At 33.3% G+C, this 17175-nt stretch overlaps 1 protein-coding gene across 3 annotated transcripts in view; it reads right to left on the bottom strand.

The window, feature by feature from the left end:
* The window catches only part of TRIQK (triple QxxK/R motif containing), an 86214-nt gene that overhangs the window by 54357 nt on the left and 14682 nt on the right, over window positions 1–17175 (bottom strand). For all 3 annotated transcript variants that reach the window (XM_047783617.1, XM_047783614.1, XM_047783618.1), the window contains exon 2: window positions 12251–12405. The gene's annotated coding sequence lies outside the window, so the exon portion shown is untranslated. The remainder of the gene's footprint in view (window positions 1–12250; window positions 12406–17175) is intronic.

The following is a 17175-nucleotide window of genomic DNA, read 5'->3' as shown; positions in this document are numbered from 1 at the left end:
ATTTGATAATGAGAGATTTCATTATAAAACAGATAATATGCTTTTCATGTAAAATTGACACTGAAGGAGTTCCCGTAGTGGCACAGCGGAAATGAATCCGACTAGGAACCTTGAGGTTGTGGGTTCAAACCCTGGCCTCACTCAGTGGGTTAAAGATCTGGCATTGCCGTGAACTGTGGTGTAGATCATAGATGCGGCTTGGATATGGCATTGCTATGCCGCTGGTATAGGCCGGCAGCTGTAGCTCCAATTAGACCCCAAGCCTGGGAACATCCATATGCCATGGGTGCGGCCCTAAAAAGATTAAAAAAAAGAGACAAAAATAAATTAAATAAAATAAAAATAAAATTGATAATGAAAATTTACTTGAATTATACAGACTTAGTTTGGTTTGTTCATTCAATCAATCACAAAATTTAGATAGCTATTGCTTTCTTCATAGTTAGAATTTTTGAAAAGTAAATTAAAATATAGTCCCAGAGAATAAAATCTGAGGTAAGTTTGAAAGAAAAGAAATCTGGGACCATTTGGTGGTAGTTAATGCCATGGAACTTAAGTAAAAGATATATGAATATACCTAAATGTATGAATAATGATGGTAGTGTTACAGCTACGGAACTTACCTCAGATCTATAAAAGGAAGGATCTGAGTATAACTGGTTAGCACAACAGTTTATTTAGTATGACAGAATCACAAAATTCAAGAAACCTCAGAGATTAAGTAAATCTATTTGTTCTTAACCTTTATATCTTGGACAGTCCAACTGCCCTGTCAGAGAACTTGTGTTCAACGCTACCTTGATCCTACTAACAATGACAACAAAACAAATAATATCAAAATCTTTGTCTAAGAAGGCCAAATATATATCAATCTGAATTCTGTTGTTAGAGTTACTGTGTGAAAAGTAGACAATTGGCTTTTGCCTACACTGCTAAAAAATATTGGTCTGGTTGAAAATTCATATTTGAAAAGCAGCACATCCATAAGATCAATGCCTTTCCGTATAACTCTAGTACTCAACTAACAAGAGATATCTGAAGGAATGAAGCCTATTATTTTTCATATTAATTATACTTGCTACATTTCCCTACTTATTAAAAAAATCCTATCTAGATTTTGAAAAGACTATATAAGATGGAAGGAGACTATGTTATATAAAAATCAATCTTAACATTTTATGAGTTCTAACTGTGACCTAGGTACTATCAAAGGCATACTTACATATTATAAGGAATCTTTAAAGAAACTGGATGGATGCAATCATTACACATCATCTTATGTTAGACCTGATATATGTATTTCCCCAGATTCACTGCCTACTGGATCCTCAGTCACTTGCTTAATGAAGAACCATTACCCTCAACCAATCTTCTAATACCAATGGCTGGCTTGGCTTCCTCTGGGGGTTGAAGGTGAACTCCACTGCTATAGCCATATCTACACCTAAACCCATAGGAAGCCTGGGCCCTCTCCCACATACGAACCCCAATTAAGCCCCAAAGCCCAATCTGAGAAGTACAGGAAGAGTAACAAACCTATGAAGTGAGCTTTGATGAATGAAAAATAAGATATAGAAGATGCTGGCAGTTAAGTTTCTTTCTCTTTCTCAATCCAGCTAATTCATTCTATAGTCAGTCTGGAGTTGTCCCATGTGACTAATAAAAAGTGTACTTTTTCTCATGAAGTCGTGGCCAGCTGACTAAGTAACATATTTGTTTTTCTTCCTTATGTAAAGTTTTTCTTTTTCTTTTCTTTTTTTTTTTTTTAATGGCCTCACCTGCAGCATATGGAGGTTCCCAGGCTAGGGGTCAGCATCTTGCCTATGCCCCAGCCACAGCAACGCCAGGTCCTAGCCGCATCTGAGACCTGCTCCAGGACTCAGAGCAAAGCCGGATCCTTAACCCACTGAGTGAGGCCAGGGATCAAACCTGTGTCCTCATGGATGCTAGTCAGATTTGCTTCCACTGAACCATAGTGAGAACTCCCTAAAATATTTCTTTCTTCCATTTTTCACTCACTCTTGTCACCCTCGTACTGCACCCAAGTTTAAGCTGTGCCTCAGAGTCTATTGACTGGGGAATCTGAGATAATATAATTAATTATTCTACTTCTGCCCCCTCAGTTCCTAAATATAATATAGCTTTTTGCAATTAAGTGGGATACTCTGTGTTTTCTCAAAACAGTTTTGAATATCCAATGGAGACCCAGAATAACTTTCCCAAGGAATTCAATCACTGCTTTTAAAAAGTAGAAATCTCAATACATGGGTTCTTATGTCTCACCTGTTGTTCTAAATCCAGACAGGAAGAAAATTATGAAAATAGCAGCAGAGATGTAGGAATTAGAATACGTAAATAAAAAAAAAATGTTAAGTGGGTAAAGAAAGACTTGGCATTAAATAGAAAAATAATGAGGCAATCCTAGAGCACATGGTCAATTAAAAGTTATGCATATATGCATACTGATAAAAAATAACTATAGCAAATGTGGTTGGTATAATTCTAAGATGACATGAAATTTTTTTTTGGACATGAAATATTTTTGTCTTTGCAAATCCACCCTTGAATGTGGGTAGAATCTTGTGAAATATGATAAAATATAACTCCTATGCTTATGTTACATTAATAGCAAAGGTATTTCACATAATTAATGTTCTATATCAGTTACCTTAAAATAGGGATATTATTCAAGTGGGACTAATCTAATCACTTTAAATCTTGGTCTAGAGGTCAAAGCCAGATAAATTAGAGAAATTCAAAGTCAAAGGAATTTTATGTAGGAGAAATTCTCCAGTGATGGATGGGCTATGTGACAAGAAGTATGGGTGACATGAAGAAGGTTGGTCTGCTAAGGGGAAAATGAGGACCTCAGTCCTTCAACCACAAAAAACTAAATCTGGCGGATAACCTTAGAAATGCATTCTTTCACAGAGCCTTGAATAGCCTGGTGGGCATCAGATTTCAGGTTTATAAGAGCTGAGCAGAAACCCATTCAGGCCATGTTGGACTTCTGACTCACAAAGCTGTGAGCTAATAAATGGTTGTTGTTGTAAGACATTAAGTTTATGGTAATTTGTTATGCATCAATAGAAAACTAATACATACCTGGAAATGAATTATTTTAAATCTAGTTTATTGAGTTAAACATAGCCATATTATTACAGTAATTATTTTAAAGACAAAAAAAGTGTAAATTTTGTTAGCTCTTAACCAAACTACAACCTTATTAGGAAATTAAATTGTCATTGTACTTTAATATATGTTTTAATAGTTTCTATTTTAACTCAATTTTTATTTACTATAAAATGTCATTAGTACTCTGCAAGTGTACTCTCTTTCCCATTGGTCAATTTTAAGAGTCTTAATTAAATCCTCCTTCAGATAAGGTAACAGTTTACCTCTGAATCAGGTCCTCTAGAAGGATATTTCCGAAAAAAAAGAAGATGATTATTGTCAGTGGCTCGCTATTTTCCCCATAAACTAATAGAATAATGATGTTCAAAATGAAAGGCTGAAAGCCTGGGAAATATATAAATGCTTTCTGAATTAAAAATTCAATTATTTTAATATCATTTATAAATATATTTTATTTCACTTGTCTTTTATACACTGTCTATATTTATATGACTAAACATGACATCTTCTTCAGCCATATCACACAATAACAGAGTGGATTTTATTTCTCCCCTAGCGCTTTGTATTTGAACTTATGTGGCATTCAGATGTAGAAGGTACTGATTGGAAGAACATGCTTTCATTTTTATTTTTTCAAAAAATGTGTAAAACACATACTTTGGATTTCCTAGCTAAAGAAGTAGCAAATGGATATAGACCATCCCAGGTCACATGGTCCTTAAATGCTCACTCATCTAGGTATCCACTGAGAACATGCAGTAATAACAGCAACAGGGATAGTGAGTCACAAAGCCTTTGTTTGCAGGGTTTCCTACCTTTTGTAGAATCACTTTATTACACGGTGAGAGCCCAGAATAATAGAATGCTAGCAGCTTTCACTAAGCATTTCCTGTCAATTTGTTTATTTTGAAAATTCTATGTAAATATTTACTAAACACACATTAGGGAAACATCCACAAAAGGATAAAACAGCATTTGTACAATGAACTAATACTCTAGAGTTAAGCATTCCTTACGAAAAGATAGAGCTGATACACCAACGAAGATTTCACATATTCCTCACCTAACAATTTTAACTGATTATCATTATAAAGAATAAGGAAGATAAAAGACAGTAAAATAAACTGAATTGATAAAATCTACTAAAGTTACTAATGTTCTATGTGACTAAAGAGAGTGATTATTTTATGAATCAAAGATTGGAGTTTAAAGCGTTTATTCAGAGAACAGCTTGAAACGCTCTAGAAATAATTACATTGTTTGCTACTAGTAATGGTTGGTTTAGTAAATTTAAGCAATATGCTGGTCTTCATGACATGAAATTAGATAGTTTAATTGTGAGTGCTGATAGAAAATAAAAACTTTTAAATAAAAGTTTCAATTTTAATTATTAAAAAGGAAAAGTATATATCTGACATAATCATAATTTGCATAATATTTCATATTCAGGAAGGTAATCTCTACGTAAATAGGGAGTCTTGCTCTAATTTGACAAGCAAGCTATGTAAGTTATTGCCGCTTAAATTAATAATCACTTTATTCACAATAAATCCATATATCTGTTACCAAAATACCCATATTTATGGAAACTTCTTTACATATGGGTACATAATCAGAACATAGATAATACGTGTGTATTAATTTTAGGGTATAAAATACAACTAATTTTCAATTTAATTATGAAAGAAAGGTTTTAAATGTTTGAGAGAAAAATAGCAGTATTTATAATTGAAAATTGAAGTGAATAGAAAATTAGAAAAAAAAATACTTTCTAGAAAATAACTATCAAAAAACAGAAAAATCTTATTTCTCAGTGAAAACTATACTCACTCTGGGAAGAAAGAAAATACCTAAAATATCAAAATGGAAAGTTCAAAAATAGTTTTTTAATAATAAAGATAACTCAGTGAAAATCTACTACACTTCCTAGAATACTTTGATGATAGAAAAATGATGAGTAAATTATTTCTCAAGTGTGATGTATCTAGGAAATAGATCACTGAAACAAAAAATATAATATCATCACAGCATACAAACAGAAAATTCACATATAGAAGCAGAAAATCACAGTTTACATTGCATTCACGTTTTACATCTAACATCACTTTTTCACATTCTGAAGATTGCTCCCCCTCCCCAAATATGGAAAGGAAAACAAGCCAGGGTTTTAATATAATATTTTGTCCAACCTGGAACAGCTGTAAAAAACAAATCTTGCTGGAGATAAGCTTGGTTATAAATATCAACATTCCCTTTAAATAAGGGAGTCCAGTTTTCATACCATCTGCCTCTTTCTAAAAGGAAAAAACAAAAACAAAACATGAAAATCATAAACCAGGACATTCTCCTTCAAATAAGGCACTTAGAAATGAATGCAGTAAAAAGGCTGTGAACTATTCTGAATCCCTGCCTTCAAACTTGCCCTGTTTAGTTCAGATTAGAAAATGGGATTTTATGAAAGTAAACAACTCTTAGTCCATGAATAAACTGCATGAGGCAATTAATAAAGGAAAACATACTGTTGCCTAACTTTTTCACGTTTTGACTATAATTACAATCTCTTGGTCCAAGTTTCTACTTAATAAATCACATTCCTAACTGTATTCTTTTTAACTACAGTTATCACTTTTGTTACCTTTACTTTTTCCAAAACTTTTTTTATAGCCTGTTCCAAAGACTTTCATATTATCTCTTTCAGTACAAAAGTCTAGTTACTAAAAGAACTGAACTTTCCTTTTAATACAAATTCTATCCTCTGCAAAAATCTTCCCTATGCCTCTCTCAATACAGTAGTCTTTTCATATTTGAGTTTTGATTTTATCTTAAAACCTTCTTTCATCTTTTGCCCTTAATTATTTTTCATTCTTTGTTAATGACCTTGTGATTGAACATTATAATTTTTCACTGTACCACATCAGTCCTACTTCAATAATGAAGTTCATAAACCATATCCATTTTTTAACTCCTTAAAGCATTCACAAGAAAGAATAAATGCAAGATGGCCTACCAAGTAGAAGTTCAAAGTGGTATACTAGCGACAGCTACATAAAGGAATAGCCAGTATAGTAGTACTGAGATCACTTGAGAGGAAATAGAGGAAACACAGGACACAGAAAATGGCGCCCTCTATGTTAACAATATATGTAAAAGTTTAGTCAATTCCCTGAATTACAGTGGTAGGATTCTGAAAAGCTACTAAAACAAAAGTACCTAGGGAACCTTGACCTAATTCACTCTCAATCGTGTTTATTTTCTGCATCCCTCTTTTTCTCACACTCATACAAACACACACCTATATACTGCAAAACAAAAAGAATGACTGAATCTTTAATTATGAACATTTGCAATTATTTCAGTGCTGAGAATATAATTAAATGTTTATTTCATAGGAAAAATATGTCCTAAGACTTTTCATTTTCATTCTGTTTTAGCTATGGACCACCTAGGTCTGTAATTATAGAAAATAGAGTTTTTGTACAAATGACATTTAATTGCTTTCTTGGAATGCTGCATTTTCAGTGTGGGAGAGATTTCTTCAAAGTAATGGTCAGTAATATTTAAAATAAATAACCATATTATAGCAATCACTATTTCATCTTTTTCATGATTTGATGTGGGCACTACAAAATGATATGAACAATTTAGATGATCAGTGGTGCAGCATAAAAATTATTTTATCTTAGGCCTATCAACTATTAGTTTAAAAATGTTAAAAATCTTTTATGATATTAATTTAGTTTATTGCTTATTCTCCAACTTGCTTCCAATAGAATGTAATACCACAAGTATTTGTACATTAATCTCAAACAATTAGAATAATATGGACATAATAGACACTCAGGACATTTTCGAGGAGATATTTTCTAGAAGACTATTCTTTTAACTTCAAACATCTACATTTTATGCTTAATTACCATAATTTAAAATTTTTGAGTTTTAAAATATTACTATACGTTCTTTATCTTTATTAAAAAAAGGAGCCTGATAAAGTGTGGGTTAATGTTTCCCTACTTTAACTCATTTCTTTTCTAGTTCTGTCACTTTTTAGTTGTGTACCATGCTAAGTTCACTTTTAAAATCAGTATAGTAAGAACTCCTATCCATGCGGCTGCTGTAAACACTAAATTAAATAACTAGTCATTTAAGGTACTTAACATGGTGCTTCTCACATAGTGCGTCCTCAATAAATGTTAGTATCATTACTTCATGCTGGCTTAATCAGTTATACACTGTTGAGGCACCACACAGTCCAAATAGCTTTTCAGACAAAAAATAACCTGAACTTGATGACTTCATATTCACTTAAAAAGCCAATGAGATCCAAAGAAAAAGGAGAGTGGTTTCATAATATTTAACCTATTTATAACTTGGGTTATTATATATGCTATCTTATTGTTAATAAGTGCTGGAAACTGTGGATAAATAGTTATTACATGCTTATAGTACATGTACATAATTAGTATTCTAAAGTACTTACTTTCTAAAATAGAAGTCTTAATGAACATCAAAAGATTAAACACCAGTCCCCAGTTTTAGAACTAAGAACAGAATCTCTAATTCTTTGTCAGAAGAATCAAATTATCTTCCAGTCTATAAAAGGAATTTTCTCAGGTTAACACTTCCACCAATTCTTTGTTATTCTCTTCTTAGGAGTTAAAGAGTTGTAAATCTTTTTTGTTGTTGTTTTGGTTTTTTTTGTTTTTTTAGGGCCCCACCCACAGCATATGAAGGTTCCCAGGCTAGGGGTTAAACCTGAGCTTTAGCCAGTGGCCTACACCACAATCACAGCAACACCAGATCTCTTGTGGCAAGGTTGGATCCTTAACTCACTGAGTGTGGCCACGGATTGACCTCACATCTTCATGGATACTAGTCCAGTTCTTAGCCTGCAGAGCCACAATGGGAATTCCTAGGAGTTGTAATTCTTGATGTCATTTCTACTAAGTCTGTATGTTAAAAGTTCTCTTATATATCAACAACATGCATTGAATGTAGGTTCTTTCTATTAGAGCTTTAGTCTGACATTAGATAAAACTGGTTCAATGAATAACCAAAACTTCAATCTGAAGAAATAAATTTAGCATGCCAAATATTTTAAATGACCATGAATCTAACACAGAATGGCAAACAAGAAATAAATTTTAGAATATCCTTTAAATTATAGTACATTCTAATGTCTTCTAAAAGCCTCTAAGAAAAATATCGTAAGTACTCCAATCACTTCTCTTCTATTTTTAAAAATCAAATTTCACTATAACATTATACTATTTTATTTTAAAGTCTGTCATAAAAAATATTTTATAATAACACTGGAAAACACAATGGAATATTACCCAGCCATTAAAAAGAATGAAATACAACCATTTGCAGCAACATGGAAGGACCTAGAGATTCTCGTATTAAGAGAAGTAAGTTAGACACAGAAAGAAAAATATCATATGAGATCACATATAGGTGAAATATAAAAAAATAACACAAATGAGCTTATTTACAAAATAGAAATACACTCATGGGCTTTGAAAACAAATTATGGTTATCAAAGGGGAAACATTGGGGGAGGAATAAAATAGGAGTTTGGGATTAACATATATACACTACTCTGTATAAACTAGATAATACACAAGGACATACCATATAGTACCATATATCATATAGGGAACTCTACTTGATATTTTGTAATAACTTATATGGGAAAAGAATCTGAAAACGAATGATATACATATATATGCATAACTGATTCATTTTGCTCTACATCTGAAACTAACTCAACACTGTAAATAAATTATACTCCAATAGTAAAATAAAAATTAAATTAAAAAATAAAAGCACTAGATAACTACCTCACTAGTTTTAGAAAATTTTCCTCTGTTATGAAATGATTGGGTCTGTATTTACCATATTAACCAAAATTTGGGAGCTGGGGATAGATTATATACCACGGGCGCCTCTCATGGAAATGGCATACACAAAATTCATTTAAAGTATTTGTTTTCAGATTATTACTGAACTCTAAATAATTTAAAGAAAAAAGTAAAAGAACTTACCAAAGCAATTTTTGCAGTAAAATGTATTATCTGATTTTTTACAAGTGTACAGAACAGTGCCCAACAACCTCTCAGCCCCAAGTTGATCCCATTTCCCATTTGACTCAGTAGCCATCCCAGCTTGCAGGGCTCTCCTGAAACCTATCAACATTTTAATCAGGGCATATGAGCTTATTTCCCAAATCACAAAGAAAATACAGATCTTTAGGCATGACTCACTCACTTTGCAAACTCACTCTCACTCTCTCAGATACACCAATACACATATATATACACACACCAAATAGAAATAAATCTAAATACACACGCTCAGGCACAAACCCTGCTCGTGTCAGTATTTTGATCTCAGTGTAAGAAGTGTCCTGCTTCCTCTGTGCCCTGGAGTCCACCTCATAAACACTCTTTCTGCCTTTTTATCTTTTATTTCCCTCCTTTTCATCTCCTCTGCATTGTCTTTATCTGTGGCCTCACCAGCACTACTGCATTAGTATCATAATTGGTCTTACTCTCTCCATTTTTTCCTCCCCTCAAAGCTACCCCACACACTGCTTCTAGAATAAGGTCACTCTCTTCTCACACAAAAAGTCTAATTTGAAAAGATCCAAGTACCCCAATGTTCAGAGCAGCACCATTTCCATTTGCCAAGACAGGGAAGCAACCTAAATATCCATCAACAGAGGAATGAGTTAAAGAAGATGTGGTATACACACACATGGAATATTACTCAGTCATAAAAAGAATGAAATAATGTCATTTGCAGTAATATGGATAGACCTAGTGATTATCACACTAAACAAAGGAAATCAAAAAGAAAAAGATAAATATCATATACCACTTATATGTGCTATATAAAAAAATGATACAAAACAGAAATAGACTCACTGACATAGAAAACAAACTTATGGTTACAAAAAGGGAAAGAGAGGGTAGGAATAAACTAGGAGTTTGAGATTAACAAGTAAACACTACTATATAAAAATAGATAAACAACAAGAACATAATTACAGCACAGGGAATTATATTTGTTATAATAACCTTTAATGGAAAAGATTCTGAAAAAATATACATATATATGCACGTGTGTGCTTCAATGAAAAAAATCCACAAAAACAAAAATAACAAAAAAATAATAATCTCTTACAAATTAAATTTAATCAAGAAACTCCCCTGAAGTATGTCATCACGGTCCCCCTATTCCTTTAGGAGAGAGTTCTAATTGCACAATATGGTATAATCTAACCCCTGTTTTCTCTCTAATCTCTTTACCTGTCTTTATCCCTCATATACTACATATATCCACACACAGAGTAGCTCCATAGTCTTTTACTTACATGCAGTTTTCTGAAATGATCATACTATGTAATAGCTTACTGGTTCTGCCCATACTCTTCCCTTCTCTGAAAATGCTTTCAAATACTTCTTTCCCTAAATATCTTATACTCCTTTAAAACAGTAAAAAGATATCATGGTCATTAATTCTATTCACCTATCTTCCAATTTTCCTTTCCCTAAGGGTAGAAGTCAGTATTGCACTTCACAATCCCCCATTTTAAATAAAGCAATTTGCTTTGACTAATGAAAATCTACATGCCAGTTCACTAGCATGACAACTAGACACTCCCTCTCCCCACTTCTGCAGTGATTGTGGAAGTTCATTCAGACAAAATCTTTAATACCTGTGGTCACTGAGAGTTCCTACCAACCCATTCTGGACACACAGTCTGTGTGGGAAAGAAATATTTGTTATGTTAACACACTGAGATTTGGGCTTGTTTGTTCCTACATCATAAAATAGACTGAGCGATAGAAAGGGTTAGCTTTTTCAGTAAGACTTTCATGAGCCCAACAGTCTTATTAAATGCTGTTTCCCCAAGTGATGATAACATACTATTCGTACTGTTGTAATTATCCACCTCCCTTCAAACTGTACTTCTGAGGGCAGGAACTGTGTATTTCATTCCTACATCCTCATCAACTAGCACAGCTCATGGTAGGTCCTTAAAAAATATTTGCTAAATCAAGCATTGACTCATTCATTCATTCATTCACTCATCGAAACCCTTGCCCTCACAGAAGGAAATAATATTCTTGTGAAAAACAACAGCAATAAGCAAGACAAATAAGTACAAAATACATAGTTTATTAGATAAAATAAATGTTAATTAGTGAATACAGAGCAGAGATATTTGGATGGTGAACCATAAGACCTCATTTAATAAGTGACCTTTTAATAAAAACCCAAAGGAAAGTAAATAATTTGTCATGCAGATAACTGGGAATTCATCAGAGAAATAACAGGAAAAAAAAAAAAAAACCCTGAGATGGGAACATGCCTGGCATGTTCAAAGAACAAGGGTGACAGTATGGCTGAGCAAGTGAATAGTCGGAGATATGAGATTAGAGCAGTAACAAAGGGCAAGGTCTTGCAGAGACATGGAGGTGAGTTTCAAAGCTTTAGCTTTTATTTTGAGTGAAATGGGAGCCATGGAAGAATTCTAAGTAGGATGTGGGTTGAAGAGGACAGCAGAAGATAAGTTCACAGATATAATGAGGGCCCATTTTCTTCTACTGTATGACATATTTCCTCTTCCCACAAAATATGTGAAACATGGACATACCAATTAATCAAGGAAGATTTCAAAATAATGTTGCATAATAGATCTTAGTTTTTATGCTCTTAATTTGATCATTACTTACTATGCAGGGGCATTGATTTTAACTGATCTATAATTATCAAAATAACCTAGCAAGTATCACAGTATATCAGATATCAAGACAGACCACTTCATTAATGCTGTGACAAATCCTTGTACATAATTAATACTAAATGATTTGACAAATTAATCAGATATAGATTTATAGTTCTTCATTTATTAGAATTTGCCCAAATATTACAAAATACATCCAAGTAAAAACATTTCCCTATTGTAATTCAGCCTTCTATAAGAAACAACTATATTTTGATCTCAAGTTCATAGCCCCAAACAAACCAAAACAAGAAAAACAAAGTGAAAGAAAACAAACCACAAGTCAAAACACCTTTTGCCAAATGCTAAATCAAATAAACACACCTTGTGTTGTGTCCTTGAAGCTGCCAAGTCTGAACTCTGGAGAGCTGCCAAGGGGTAAGATGTTTCCAAAGGCAAGATCTTCACAGAGGAAGCTGTGCTCACATTCCTGGCAAATTCAATTCCAGATACAATAAACTCTTGGTTTCTTTTTCTTACTGGAATTCAAAATAGAGTATATGGAAATATTAAATTGATGATCTCCAGTTCCCTAATGTCCAGAAATCAAAATCACTACAGTGGCATTTTCCATATACGGTTCATGGTTTGTTAATTCTGTTGTATGGTTACTTTGATTAAGTTTCTATGGCCATTTATACCTGAAAAACATTGCATACTATTCCCCCCTTTACATAAGGTACACTTTTTTAAAAAGGCTCTGAGAAGTCCTGTAATAGAAAAGCCTATTTAAATTGACTCCATCTAATATGTTCCAAATTTATTTAAGTAAAGACCACCTTTCACGGTAATAAATAGTGACAGGCTTTCTGCAAATCACACTTGAAGAACAGTTCACTGTATAGTGACTACCTGAAAAGTAGTAAGAGATGTTTCCACTATATTTTAGACTTGAATATGAATGTGGAGACTGCTTTGAAATTATTTTCTGTTATTGCAATTTGTAGAGTTGGCCTATAAACATAATTGGATTTATTCAACCATAAATTGTTAAGTATATGTTACTTTCTAAACCAAATGCCCATTTTAAAAGCAACAAGAAGAAAAATCAAATAATGTATGGTTTATTCATTTTTGTTCAATGAATATTTACCATGTGTCAGACACTGAACTTATCTTTAGTTTTATACTGCAATAGCTCTCACATAGAAAAGGCTATCAAATTTAAGTGGTTCCAAATTGCTCTCTAACAGTAATAATATCAACTCAAAATTTAAGCCCAAGTATTTGAGAATACTAGTTTTATTAATTCAAATCATATTAAAAATATCTTGCAGAGGTAGCCAAGTCGGTGGAGTGGGAAGACTCTGAACTCACCTCCTACTAACAGACACTCCAAAATTATAACTACTTACTGAGCAACTGTCTATGAGCACAACATGAAGACTAGCATAAAGGATTTTCCACAACTAAACACAGAAAGAATCACAACAAAATGAATAGGAGAGGCAGAGATGAGGTACAGTCAGAATCCATATCTCTGAGTTGTCAATCCACAAATGAAAAGAATATCAAAATCTTAGAGGTCCTCCCCAAAAAATAAGGATACTGAGCCCCACATCCAGCTCCCAGCCTGGTGTCCTATACCACGAATACAAACCATTAGAATGACTGACTTTGAAAACCAACAATGCTTATGTTTAGGAGAGCTAGAGAGCAATAGAAAATTGGCACTCTGCTCTCAAAGGGCATGTGCAAAATCTCACATGCTCTTAGTCCTTGCTCAGAGGCAGTAGTTTGAGAGGACCTGTGTCAGACTCAGAGAGCCTCCCAGAGAGCCAGGAGGCAAGTGGAACTGCCCCTGGGAATAGAAAAGCTAGCAACAACAATTTCTGAGAGCTCATTCTACAGCAATAACAATGTTGTGGTCAATCCCCAGTTTGGAACCCTCCCTCAAGCCTATTAGTCTCCATAAGTGGGACAGTAACAGGCCCAAACTTCCCTTGGCCATGCGGACAGCCACCCAGAGACTTGGCCTTGTGCTCTAGAAGATTGGTACCATCCCAGTGCCCACTTGGTCAGAAAGCCATGCTAGGATCCAGCCAGGCTCACCAACAGACCAGCAGCAGTGCTATGTCCTCCAGGCTGTACAACCACCTGCATAAAAAGCTCATTCCACCTTTAAGCAGGCCTGCAGCTACCATACAACACATGACCACACAGCTGACACAGTGATAATTTCAACAAAGAGCTTGAAAATAAAAAGAACCAAATAGGGCTGAAAAATACAATAACTATCCTAATTAAAAAAAATACACTAGAAGGCATCAAGAAGAGATTAGATACAGAGGAATGGATCAACAATCTCGAGGACAATCTAGTAAAAATCACCCAAGCTTAATAGAAAAAAAGAATTTTTAAAAACAGGATAGTTTAACAGATCTCTCAGACAATGTCAAGGAAACTGACTATCATATTATAGGGATCCCAAAAGAAAAACATAGAGAAAGGAGGAGAGAACTTATTCAAAAGAAATAATAGCTGAAAATGTTCCTAACCTGGGGGAAGACATCCAAGTCCAGGGAGCACAGAGATTTCAAAACAAGATAAACACAAAGAGGTCCATGCCAAGGCACCTTATAAATAAAATGGCAAAAATTAAAGACAAAGAGAAAATATTAAAAGCAACAAGGTAAAAGCAACAAGTTATGTGTAAAGAAACTCCCATCAGGCTATCAGCTGACTTTTAGCAGAAACTCTGAAGTCCAGAAGGTAGTGGCACAATATATTTAAAATGATGAAAGAAAAAAAAAATAACCAAAATATTCTAATGGTATGGCTTTCATTCAGATTTTTTAGAGAGATCAAACGTTTTACACAGACAAGCAAAAGCTAAAATAGTTCAGGACCACCAAGATCTAATAGATATGTTATAGGGACTCCTCTAAGCAGAAAAGGCCATGACTAGAAATATGACAATTATAAAAGTAAAAATCTCACTGACAAAGGTAAACATACAATAAAGGTAGTAAGTAGATCAACCACTTATGAAACTAGTAGGAAGATTAAAAACAAAAGTAGTAAACTCATCTCTATCCAAAATAAGTAGTTAAGGGATACAAAAACAAAAGTATAATGTCCAAAACACTGAAAATGGTGGGACATGGGGGAGTACAAATATAAGGTGGTTGGAGTGCCTTCAAACTTAAGAGATCATCAACTTAAAATAATCACACACAAATATATACTACACATATACATATGTGTGTATATGTATACAAGTTGTATATCTGAACCAACATGGTAAACATAAACTAAAAACCTAAAATAGATATATGCACAAAAAAGGAGAAAGGAATCTAAGCATAACACTAAGATAACCATTAAATCAAAAGGGAATAAAGCAAAAGAAGGAAAAAAAAAAGCTATAGAAACAATCAAAAAACAATTAATAAAATGGCAAAAATTACATACTATCAATAATTACTTTAAAGATACATCTGAAATTAACACATTATAAATCAACTATACTTAAATTAAAAAAAAATAAATGAGTTTATTGGTTACCAATAAAAATAAATAAATAAATAAGACTTTAGAGTTTAATAGACTTAAAGCTCCAATCAAAAGACACAGAATAATTTTTTAAAAATTAAGATACAAATTCACATATATATTTATATATTGACTACAAGAGATTTGTTACAAATCTAAAGACACACACAGACTGAAATGAGAAAATGGAAAAAAATACTCTGAAAATTGAAAGAAAAAAGGCTGGGGTAGCAATTTGACAACAGATAAAATAGATTTTAACAACAACTGTAACAAGAGACAAATAAGACATGACATAATGATAATGGTATCAAAATAACAAGAAGATATAAAAATTGTAAACATAAATGCATGCAATATGAAGCACCTAAATAAGTAAAGCAAATATTACCTCCTATAAAGGAAGAAACTGCTAGTAATACAGTAACAATGGATGCCTTTAACACCTTACTTAAGGCAATCATCCCAATAGGGAAGCACTGGCCTTAAATGACACATTAGAACAGACAGAATTAATAGATACACATAGGAGCTCCCATTGTGATACACACACACACAGTGGAATACTATTCAACCATTGTAAAAAGGAAATCTTGCCAAAGCCAACAAAATAAGTGAAACAAATCAGATGAAGGAAAAGATCAATACTGAATGATCTCACTTATAGTGGAATCTAAAACAACAAATGAAACAAAATTAAAAGAGACTCATAGATACAGAGAACAAATGAATGGATATCAGAAGAGAGGGAGGTGAAGATGTGGGTGAAATAGGTAAAGGGGATTAAGAGATATAAGCTCCAGTTATATAATAAATAAGTCACAGAAATGTAATGTACAGCATAAGAACTACGGTCAATAATTTTGAATGGGGACAGATGATTACTAGAATTATTGTGGTGATATTTTCATAATGTATGCAAATGTCAAATCACTATATGGTATACCTAAAGCTGATATAATATGTCAACTATATTTCAATAAAAATAGCTTGCAATTTTAGGCTATTTTAAAATAATAATGATAATTCAGGTCAAGATTCACAATATGAAAGCATAGACTTTTAAAAAAATGTAACTGCAGTTCCCATAGTGGCTCAGCAGTAATGAAACCAACTAGTATGCATGAGGACACAGGTTCCATCCCCGGTCTCTCTCAGTGGATTAAGGATAGGCATTGCTGTGAGCTGTGGTGTAGGTTGCAGATGGGGCTCGGATCTGGCGTTGCTGTGGCTGTGGCAAAGGCTGGAGGCTGCAGTTCCAATTCGACTCCTAGCCTAGGAACTTACATATGCCGTGGATGTGGCCCTAAAAAGACAAAAAAAAAAAAAATAGTACTGCAAAAGAATAAAGTTGAACTCCTATTTCAAACGATACACAAAAATTAATTGAAAGTGAATCATAAACCTAGATGCAAAGGCTGAAATTATAAAACGCTTAGAAGAAAATATAGGAGTAAAACTTCATAACCTTGGGGTTGGCAACAGTTTCTTAGACACATACAAAAAAGCACAAGCAACAAAATAAAAAATAAAACCACTTTTGTGTTCCAAAATACATGATCAAAAACTGAAATGACAACCAACAGAATGGGAGAAAATATTTGCAAATCATATACACAGAATAGATGAAGAACACTTACAAAAATAAAAATACAAATAACCCAGTCTAAACTGGGCAAATGATTTGAATAGATATGTCTTGAATAAATAAATACAAATTTCCAATAAGCACATGAAAAGACATCCAACATCAT

This window comes from Phacochoerus africanus, chromosome 6 (assembly GCF_016906955.1).
Source record: "Phacochoerus africanus isolate WHEZ1 chromosome 6, ROS_Pafr_v1, whole genome shotgun sequence".
NCBI classification, from domain to species: Eukaryota; Metazoa; Chordata; class Mammalia; order Artiodactyla; family Suidae; genus Phacochoerus; species Phacochoerus africanus.
This window is presented reverse-complemented; position numbering and strand designations above follow the sequence as displayed.